This window comes from Brassica napus, chromosome C5 (genome assembly GCF_020379485.1).
Source record: "Brassica napus cultivar Da-Ae chromosome C5, Da-Ae, whole genome shotgun sequence".
Classification (NCBI taxonomy): domain Eukaryota; kingdom Viridiplantae; phylum Streptophyta; class Magnoliopsida; order Brassicales; family Brassicaceae; genus Brassica; species Brassica napus.
The window spans coordinates 40,720,986-40,732,124 of NC_063448.1; the positions used below are offsets into that span (position 1 = coordinate 40,720,986).

General features: G+C 29.0%; 1 pseudogene; it reads left to right on the forward strand.

The window, feature by feature from the left end:
- The first annotated feature begins 299 nt into the window (after nt 1-299).
- Nucleotides 300-10,892, forward strand: LOC106397772 (annotated as a pseudogene).
- Nucleotides 10,893-11,139: the final 247 nt, after the last annotated feature.

An 11,139-nucleotide genomic window follows, 5' to 3' on the forward strand; every position in this document is an offset into this window, starting at 1 on the left:
ACGAGGAACCATTTACGAGGAAATAACGAGGAAAAGTTTACGACCATTTTACGAGGAAATCATTTCGTGGTTGTTACGTGTATTTTGCGAGGAAACTCTTTCAAGGTATTTACGTGTAGATTACGAGGAACTATTTTCGAGGTATTTACGAGGAATTATAGCGACGTCCTTACGTGGAATATTGACGTGGTCTTTACGACGAATCGCCCTACTTCGTCTTTACGACGAAATATATTCCTCGCTAAGTTACGACGAATTAGCGAGGAAATATATGTTACGGCAGACGTGTAACGAGCAAACGCGTTTCCTCGCTAATTCGTCGTAAAGCCTCTTTTACGACGAAATAACGAGGAATACCGAGCGTAGTGTTTATCTTTGTTTTTGTTTAGAATCTCCACACAAATGGCGCTCCTACGACAACAAGAAACACTTTCTCTAGCAAAGAATCAAGAACCATCTCAAGATTTCATTTTCCGATCCAAACTTCCTGATATCTCCATCCCTAACCACCTTTCTCTCACCGATTACCTCTTCCAGAAATTCTCCGGCGACGGAGGCGGCGATTCCACCGCCACATGTCTCATCGACGGTGCCACAGGACGTATTTTCACCTACGCCGACGTACAAATCACTTTAAGGAGTATCGCTGCAGGACTCTACCGGCTCGGGATCCGCCATGGTGACACTGTCATGCTCCTTCTCCCAAACTCGCCGGAGTTTGCTCTATCTTTGCTCGGTGCAGCTTACCTCGGGGCCATATCTACACCCGCGAATCCTTTATTCACCCAACCGGAGATCGCAAAACAGGCACAAGCCTCCGGCGCGAAGATGATCATTACAAAGCCATGTTACGTCGATAAGCTAACAAACCTTGAAAACGTTTTGATTGTTTGCGTACACGACGGAGACGACGACGTTCCGTTACCTGACGGTTGCGTGAGTTTCACGGAACTGACGCAAGCTGACGAGACAGAGCTTCCTAAACCGGAGATCTCGCCGGACGATACGGTGTTGATGCCGTACTCCTCCGGGACCACCGGACTTCCAAAGGGAGTCATGATTAGTCACAAGGGAGTAGTTGCGAGCACTGCTCAGAAAGTCGACGGAGAAAACCCTCATCTCAACTTCACCGGAGATGACGTCATGATATGTTTTCTCCCAATGTTCCACACTTACGCGCACAACTTGCTGATGCTTTCCGCGATGAGGGCCGGTGCGGCGTTCTTAATCCTGCCTAGGTTCGAGTTGAATATGGTGATGGAGATGATTCAGAAGTATAAGGTCACGGTGGTTCCGATGGCCCCACCGGTGGTTCTAGCGTTCGTTAACTCGCAGGAGACGGAGAGATACGACCTGAGCTCGGTGAGGATGATGTTTTCAGGCTCAGGTGCATTGACGAAGGAGCTTGAAGACGCAGTGCGTCTCAAGCTTCCCAATGCCATATTTGGTCAGGTCAGTTTAATGATGCTCTCACTTTTACAATTATTTTAAAATTTCGTCATTAATTTTAGTGCAAGGACTCTACAAATTATTGAAGTTCGAGAAATTTGACTGAGTAATGAGATTAAGATTGAGTAATTGTTGAGATTCGAGAATTGAGATTGAGTAGTGATTCTTGATTTGAATAGATTACATATGATACGGGTCATGTGGTAGTTATGAGTAGGTGTGAAGATTTGTCTCCTCAGTAATCAAATGGATTTTTTATGTAATACACAGCAATCATGCACATGGTATAAATAATTAAGAAACGATTTAGTAATTCACCAAATCAAGCTCTAGAATTGTCCAGATCAGGATGTCACCGAACTCTGAATATTCTTACTTATAATAATTTCTTTTGAAATATTACAAAATTAGGTGTAACGATTTTCTTACGAATAATTATTAGTTTATGTTTTATTAATTTTAAAAATTAATATAATAAATAGATTTTTTAATTTTTGAACAAAAAGGTTAAATAAAACATCAATATATATATATATATATATATTTATGATAAATATTTTCATCAGAATATATATCTTATTATTGTGATAAACTTTTAAAAGCACTTATATAATGCAAATATTTTATACATATATTTTTGATTGATTAATATTTAATTATAAATTTTTCTATATCTTATTGTTTTATAATAAAAAATATTATTTTTAGATAACAACAAAATATATATCTATAAGAATTATCTTATTTTTTTAAAAAAATATGTTATTATTTTGATGATTTTATCATATTAGATTATAATCAATTAGCTGATATAACTTATAATCTAATATTATTTATATACATTTTTTTTAAAGCAAAAACCACGTAATCTTAGATCGAGGTATGGCCTGCATCATGGTATTGCCCAACGGAATACCTAAAATCATGGAAACTTGACACATAAACAAAATCAATTTTTGATTGATTAATATTTATTTATAAATTTTTCTATGTCTTAATCTTCTAAAATAAAAAATATTATTTTCAAGATAGCAACAAAATTCATATATAAGAATTATCTAATTTTTTTAAAAAAATATTCTTTTATTTTTATAATTTATCATATCAATTTATAATCAGTTAGGTAATATAAAATAAAATCTAATATTATTAATATAAAATTCGTTTTAATTATACAATAAGTCAAATACCTAAAATCATGTTTATTATTGTGATAAACTTTTAAAAGCACTTTTATATTAGAAATATTTTAGAAACTATTTTATAAAATATCTTATACAAATATTTTTGATTTATTAATACTACATTATAATTATTTATATCTTAATGTTTTATAATTAAAAATATTATTTTCAAATAACAAAAATATATATATATATATATATATAACAATTATCTTATTTCTTACATACATAAGATCGGAACAAGAAAGTAAAAGAGAAACATAAAATATTGCTAAAATACTATTTTTCTTTTGATGATATTAATACTCGTGAATATATTCGATATGAATAATAAATAATTGTACGACAAAGACATCAAAAACAATAACAACAACCATCTTCAGTATAACAAAAAAATTTGGACAATATTTAAAAAAATTTGAAGGTTCCGGATCAAACTTACCTGACTAATAGTGTTGTTGTAATATTTAAATTTGTGTAATAGTTATGTCTTCATGTAATTTTAAAAAATCTTTTTTGTTAAGTTTTGTTTTGTATATTACTGTTTTCTAAATCTAATTTTAAATATTTTAAATCTTATTTTAAAGTTATATTTAATTTTATGTGTAAAATTTAAAATATGTAAACAAAAATTAAAATAAATATGAAATATAAATTTTTTAAGACTTAAAACAATAAACAAGAAAATATTTATGAATCATAAAGATGATGTGTGATTGTAGGGACCTAAATGCAAATAAAAATAAGAAACTTCAAATTTGAAGTTTTGAGTAGTGAAACTTCAAATATAGAGTTTCACTCTTCAAAACTCAAATTGGAAGTTTTGAAGTTCTTTTTTGGAGAGCAAAAAATTTCAAGTTCCTTTTGGAGATCAAAAAACTTCATATTTAAAGTTATAGAGTGTCTTTTGGAGATTCTCTCAATAGATTTATGTGCAAGTTTTAACATACTACTAAATCTCGATCCACGCAACCGCGCAAACGTTTGTTTTTCATTTTTATATACATAGATATTTATTTTAGATTATAAGTAGCATACATTTTTATAAAGTTAATCATATATTTAAATGTTTATATAACTATTTCAGATACAATGATTTAATAATTTTATACTTTATATGTTGTAGTTAATCAATTGTTTAAAACTGTCATATGTATTTGTTGCTTCTTATTGTATTTGCGTTTAATTATTAAACAAATTAATATAGTGTTTTTTGCAAATATGACTCAAAACTTGAAGTCAAACACAAAACTAACCTATGTTTTTTTGGAACTTTGACTTGCCTCTTTCACCCTCGAAGTTCAGATTATTCACGAAAATGCCATCACTTTTTTTTTTTGAAAATGCATATTTTACTCTATCACCCTCATCTTCTTCAAGTATTCACAATACTGCCTTTGCCATCAATATACCAACCACCACGAACAACCAATTTGAAGCTCTTAATGCACCTAAAAATCGATTTACACTCTTTCTTTCTCAATTCTTATGAACCAAAACCAACATCTCTTTACTTTCTCTCCACATTCATCCAAAAAAAACCCAAGATTTTGATTCTAAAATTTTTATGGTTCATAGAGCCATTGAAGCTTATGATTCTTGGTGGGTAACTTTTGTTTGAGATTCTGGGTGCTTGGAGAAGACTTTTGTGTGCTAAACAAGTTATCTCACTGGTTGAAACTATAAAATTAGTTTTTTTTCCAGATCTGTTTGTCCAGACGACTTTACATGGAAGTCTTCTTGTCAGTGCAGAGGTTGATTTTGCAATTGACTTTTAAATGTGTTTTTCTAGACGACTTACATGGAAGTCGTCCGTCTTTGTTTGTTTAAAAAAAAATCGAGACGACTTCCATGTAAGTCGTCTAAGGTAAACGGGTTAGTTTTGCATTTGACCGGATTGTGTCAGAAATTTGACTTTTCCTAGACGACTTACATGTAGAAAATTAAAAAATCAATATTTTGTTATACCTAGATGACTTCCATGTAAGTCGTCTCATGTTTGTTTTGCAATTGAAAAATAAAACAAAAAAAATTATTTTTGTCTAGACGACTTACGCGGAAGTCGTCCATCAGAAGACTTCCACGAAAGTTTTCCATGATTTTATTCAGAGATTCTGGTCAAAACTTGCTTATCTTGCACGACTTCCATGTAAGTCATCGCACGGACGACTTCCGTGTAAGTCGTCTAGAAAAAAATAATTTTTTTTGTTTTTTTTTCAATTGCAAAACTAACCTGAAACGACTTACATGAAAGTCAACAAATTTCTGACACAATCCGGTCAAATGCAAAACTAACCCATTTTCCCTAGACGACTTACATGGAAGTCGTCTCAATTTTTTTTTAACAAACAAAGATGGAGGACTTCCATGTAAGTCGTCTACGTTAAAAATCAATTGTAAAACTAACCTAAATGGATGACTTCCTAGAAGTTTACCAGACGACCTCCGTGGAAGTCGTCTGCGTCAATGTTTAATAAACTTTCATTTTCTCTAAAACTATAAAGGTTTTTTAATTTTTTTTTTGTTAATTCATGTATATTAGTCAATATTGGGGCTACTGAATGAAATTTATAACTTAATTGGTGATATTTATAAGGTTACCAACATTCATGCTTAGTAAAGTTTCTAGCTAATTGAGAAGACTTTCGTGGAAGTCTTCTACGTTAGTTTTTGTAAATTTGTTAAGTAACTTTAAGATATGTTTATTTAATTTTCAAAAGTGTTAAGTAAATTCAAGAATATCAAGTAACATGGTTTAATGTGTCTTCTCAGATCATAAGATATACTTTTTACTTATGTATCTAATGAAAGTGTTCTTCTAGCTTTGAACTTATGTAATGTTTTATCTTTTGTGAATTTGACTAAGTTTTCTTGAGAATTCTTCTCTCTTAGTTGTAATAAATTTGATTAATTTTTTGTGTTATTTTGTTTTGCTATTGAAGTTGTATCAATAACTTCAATTATGTCAAGTAATTTTGGCAAGATAATGTCGTTGAAAATGAACATATTTACCAAACTTTTTCATTAATATCTCTTCAAATTTACATAAAAAATCACAACTAAAGGAGTACACATGCAAATCACAAAACAGACCACAAACAAAACTATTATAGATCATTCCTCTACAAAGACAAGCTTAGAATCCACTTGATGGAAGAAGACCCCGTCAGAAGACTTCCTGGAAGTCGTCTGGAAGACTTCCTGGATGTCTTTTAACGCATTATATTTTAGAAGACTTCCGAGAAGACTTCCCATAAGTCTTCCAAAGTCTGATCCATATTTGAAAAACATGTATATCAAACCCAGATCTGTAAAACCTGCATATTATATCAGAAAACGTTGAAATGGCTTAAAAACAGAGAAAATGAGTGAAAAATTAGGTATACATACTTTTATAAAACACACAAAGTACATATCCAAGTGGAAGATGAGAATCATCTGATTAAAATCTGTAACAAAAAGATAGATTAGTGAGAAAGACATGAGACAAAAATGAAAAATTCATGTAAAGTTTAGTGTTTTGAAGTCAAAGAGATTAGATTGGGTTTAAAGAGTTTTAGTTTGAGAAAAAAGTATGAATTTTATGCAACATGAGGTTACCAAATGAAGAAAAATCAACATAAGAACTTACCAAAACGCTTAGATCTATTATGAAAGGGAGACATGGGAGAAGACTCCGTCAGAAGACTTCCTGGAAGTCTTCCTGAAAGTCGTCTGGAAGTCTTCTAGCCCAGAAGTCTTCCAGATCTGAAAAACCTGCATATCCAAATCCAGATCTGAAAAACCTGCATCTCCGAAAACGTTCAAATGACTTAAAAACATAGAAAATGAGTAGAATATTAGATAGATATACCTTTATAGAACACACAAATACATATCTAAAATTATTAAATCTACCTTTAAATGAGTGGAAGATGAGAACCATGTGATGAAAAACCTGCAAAACAAGATAAACTATTGAGAAAAACATGAGACAAAAACAATAAATTGATATAAAGTTTGGTGTTTATAAGTTCAAAAAGATTAGAGAGAGGTTGGAGAGTTTTAGAATGAGGAACATACCATTTTTGTTGTAGTCATTTGAGAGGAGGAGAGAGAATGTGTAAATGTTTTTTTATATATGGAGACAAAAATTCCAGTAAGGTTAAATATTTTCGATCAGAAGACTTACTAGATGACTTACTTGTAACTCGCCCAGAAGACTTCAATATTTTTAGCGGGAAACTAAAATATTTTTAGCGGGAGTTAGAAGACTTCCCAGACGACTTACATGTTAGTCGTCTAGAACCTAAACATAACCCCTAAACTAAATTAACTAACTAAACACTTCATAAAATCAAATTAAACTTAAAAAATGTTTACTATACACAGAAATAATCACATGTAGATAAAATTTTAATTTTTCAAAAAAACATTTAAGATTTCCAAAATCTAACCCTAAGAATACATACAATACTACAACTTATGTTGCCAAACCCTAGACCAAAGAATATCATGATTCACTACTTTCACTCATCTATGTTAAAAACAATTCAATTTTATTATATCTTAATTTATATCATTTAAAACTGTTAATAATTACATGATTTTAATTTTCCGCTTATCAAAATATTTTTTACAAAATTTATAAATTATTTTTATGATAAACTATACCAGACCACTTCCGTGGACGGCGTTCAGAAGACTTAACAGAATCTCAGAAGACTTAGAAGACTTAGCGGGGATATATTCGTAAAAATGAGTTCTGTTTTTTTTTGTTTGGTCACAAGGGGGTGGCTGTAATTTCACAAAGTTTTTGGGTTACTTTTGCATTTGATTCAAGTTTGGGTATACTTTTGCAATCAAAATCAAGTTTTGAGTCATATTTGGTAAACCCCCATTAATATATGCATGAAACAACATATTTGAAAGTTATTTTGCATTTAATTTATGTTAAACTCTGATCTGCCTTTCAAAGCTTGATTTTCTTTTAACTATAATTTTTACTTTTATTTATTTTAGATAATATATTATTGTATATAGAAAAATCTTAATTTTATACATGTATTATATAGTTTGATAATGTTAAGTTGTTTTGTCATCATATTATATTTTTAACATGAATATTTTATATTTATAAAAGTAAAATTTATTAATTTATTAATGTAATATAAATTTATCATTTTTGTTTCAATATATTAATTTTATTTTAAGATGATTGATTATGCTTATAAAATAGAATACGATTTTTCATTTTAAAAACGATAGTTGAATATATATTAATGCATAATAATAGTTCATTTCTAATTACAAAATTAGTGAAATATTTACATAAACTTTTTGAAAATTAAAATTGTTAAAATATTTATCAACAGATTTGTTAGAATAATTTTTAAATATATATATATATATATATATATATATTTAAAATCAAAAGATATCACGATTAAAATAGTTAAATTTTTTTTATATTATTAACTTTAATGAGATACATGTTAATTTTATACATATATTATTTAGTTTGTTAATGTTAACCCGTCTTATATTTCCAATGTATTATATTTTCGAACATAAATATTTATAATTATGAAAAAAATTATATATAAATTTATTTATTTAATATAATTTACCATATTTATCTCAATATAACAATTTCCTTTAATACAACTGATTATGATTATACAATAGATAATATATTAAAAATAGGATAAAATTTTTATTTTTTATTTTATAAACGATAACTGAATATATTAATGTATAATAATATTTTAAAACTAATTACAAAATTAGTTAAAATATTTACATATAATTTTTGAAAATTAAGATCTTGTTATAATATTATCAAACAGATTTTTAAGATTTTTTAAAGTATATATTTGTATATTTAAAATGAAAAGATATCAAACGATATTATGATTAAAGTAGTTCAAAGATTCTATGTGTTATTAGTTTAAAAAAAATATATTTGAAAAAATTAAAGGATGGTCCAAATTAATAAAACATTACACATGACTTATATTTTAAAAGAATAGATATTTATATTACTTCGAAATCTGCTGAAGTGTTGAATTTATCTTAAGGGTATTAGAGACATAATTTGCATAGTATTTGAATTTCTTTTAAGTTGGATTTTTAAAAGTTAACTAAATTTGATAAATATTTGATTAATTACTTCTTAATTACCAAATATTTATATGAATTGTCAATGATGTTATTGATTATTATATATATATATATATATATATATATATATATATATATATATTTATTTATTTATTTCTCAGAATTTCTCTTTCTAAAGTAAATATATACATTTTTAAAAGAGTTCCAAAATTATTTTACATAAAATATTGTTATTTGGTATTAAGTAGTTTTTTTTTTATGTTTTCAGTAATGTTTTTTAACATTTTGTGTTATCTTGCTTGATTTTTGCTTCTGTGTTTGCATGATCTTTATTCATATAAAATAATTTTATTCAAAATCACTATAGGAATTTCTCATGATTATAGATTATATTATCTCGAATTGTTCTGGCACCACTTTTTCATGACTGTTAATTTTATTTTCACTCTCTTTTTTTTGAACAATTACGAAAATAATATAACATTTTGTTTCTGTGTGTACTTTTTTGTTACATAGACTTTAAATTTTTATAAGTATACATGATATTTCTAAAGTTGAATCTAATGAGTAAAATTGTCTTTAAAATTATATCTCTATAATAAGAGAATTCAAAAGAATTGCAAAATCAGTGAAAACTAAAAAAAAAAGAATAAGATATGATTTTGAATGAAATTCAAAAATCTTTAAATCAGTAACAAATACTTCTACTAATTAAGATCTTAAAATCAATAATCCAATAAACCGAATTTCTAAATTTTCATACTTTAAAATTCATCTACCAAGAGTAAATGCTTGGGGTTGGATTACTAGAATATTATATTTCCATTGATTATTTATAGCTATCGTAATATTCACTACAATGTTATTCAACTATTTGTACATAAACACTAGTATATTAAAAAATTCTAGAATCATTATAGTTTATTAAATTTTAAAATATTAATTTACCAAAAATAAATAGTGGGATGCTACAATGGTGGGGAAAGAAATTCAAATGTTTTCATTTCTTAAATTTTGGTAATGACTAAAACAAAAACACATTTCAGAGTTATGGAATGACTGAAATGGGAAGTGGCTAAGTCGTTGGCATTTGCAAAGAACCCGTTCAAAATCAAGTCTGGTTCGTGTGGGACTGTGATCAGGAACGCCGAGATGAAAGTGGTCGATACCATTACTGGAGTCTCCTTACCACACAACAAGCCAGGCGAAATCTGCATCCGTGGCGATCAACTTATGAAGGGTAAAACAAAGTTTAATGATTCCTGTTAGTATTTTTTTTCTCCCTTGGAAGAATACTTTGATAGAAAAGGAATGGTCTGGTCTTCTTAGGTTATTTGAATGATCCGCAAGCTACTGCACAAACCATAGATAAAGACGGGTGGCTACATACAGGAGATATTGGGTTTGTGGATGACGATGATGAGATCTTCATTGTTGATCGTTTGAAGGAACTAATCAAATTCAAAGGCTATCAAGTGGCTCCAGCTGAGCTTGAAGCATTGCTTATTTCTCATCCTTTTATTGAGGATGTTGCTGTTGTCGCGTGAGTTTAAATGCGTGTATCTTCTAATGATATTTCATTTTTCCAAATTGAAGCATACGGAAATTTTCAATTTGAAACTCTAAATGTGTGTACCTTCTAATAATATTTCATGTTCAGAATGAAGGATGAAATAGCTGGTGAGGTTCCGGTAGTGTTTGTGGTTAGATCAGAAGGGTCTCAGCTAACTGAAGATGATGTCACGAGTTGTATCAACAAACAGGTAACATTTTGAGATTTCACTTCCGGTCTTCAACATGGGAAACATAAACTGGTGAAAACTTAGATGTCTTATTAAATATTGGTGTGATGATCTGTATAGGTGGTTCACTACAAGCGAATTAAGATGGTGTTCTTCACTGACTCCATTCCTAAAGCTCCATCCGGGAAAATATTGAGGAAAGATCTAAGGGCAAGATTAGCTAATGGATTGATGAACAAAAGTTAAATAATCTTATCTGATACAAAAACAAATAATGTGTTCATGAACAAAGGAATAAACAAGGGTTCTTTCGAGTTTTATTTCTTTAAATTTGGTGGAAATATGACCGTTAGAACTATTGAACAAAGGAACAAAATATCATTTACCAAAAGGAATAAGCATCGTGAACAAAAGACTTGACTGTCAATGGCTAGTGTTGATACCAAAAAACATCTTAAACTATTGAATAAGTTATAAGTACATTGCTAATTTCTTTGTTTATCTAATTAATACTACTCGAGAAAAACAGTCGCATCTCTGTAAAACACATTGTAAATCAAACAAGATTTTAACATGGAAGGACAATCATTCGAACGGAACATGAATGAGATTTACTCACCGCTAATGTTTTTGCGAACTCAGATATAACATAGTGAAGAACA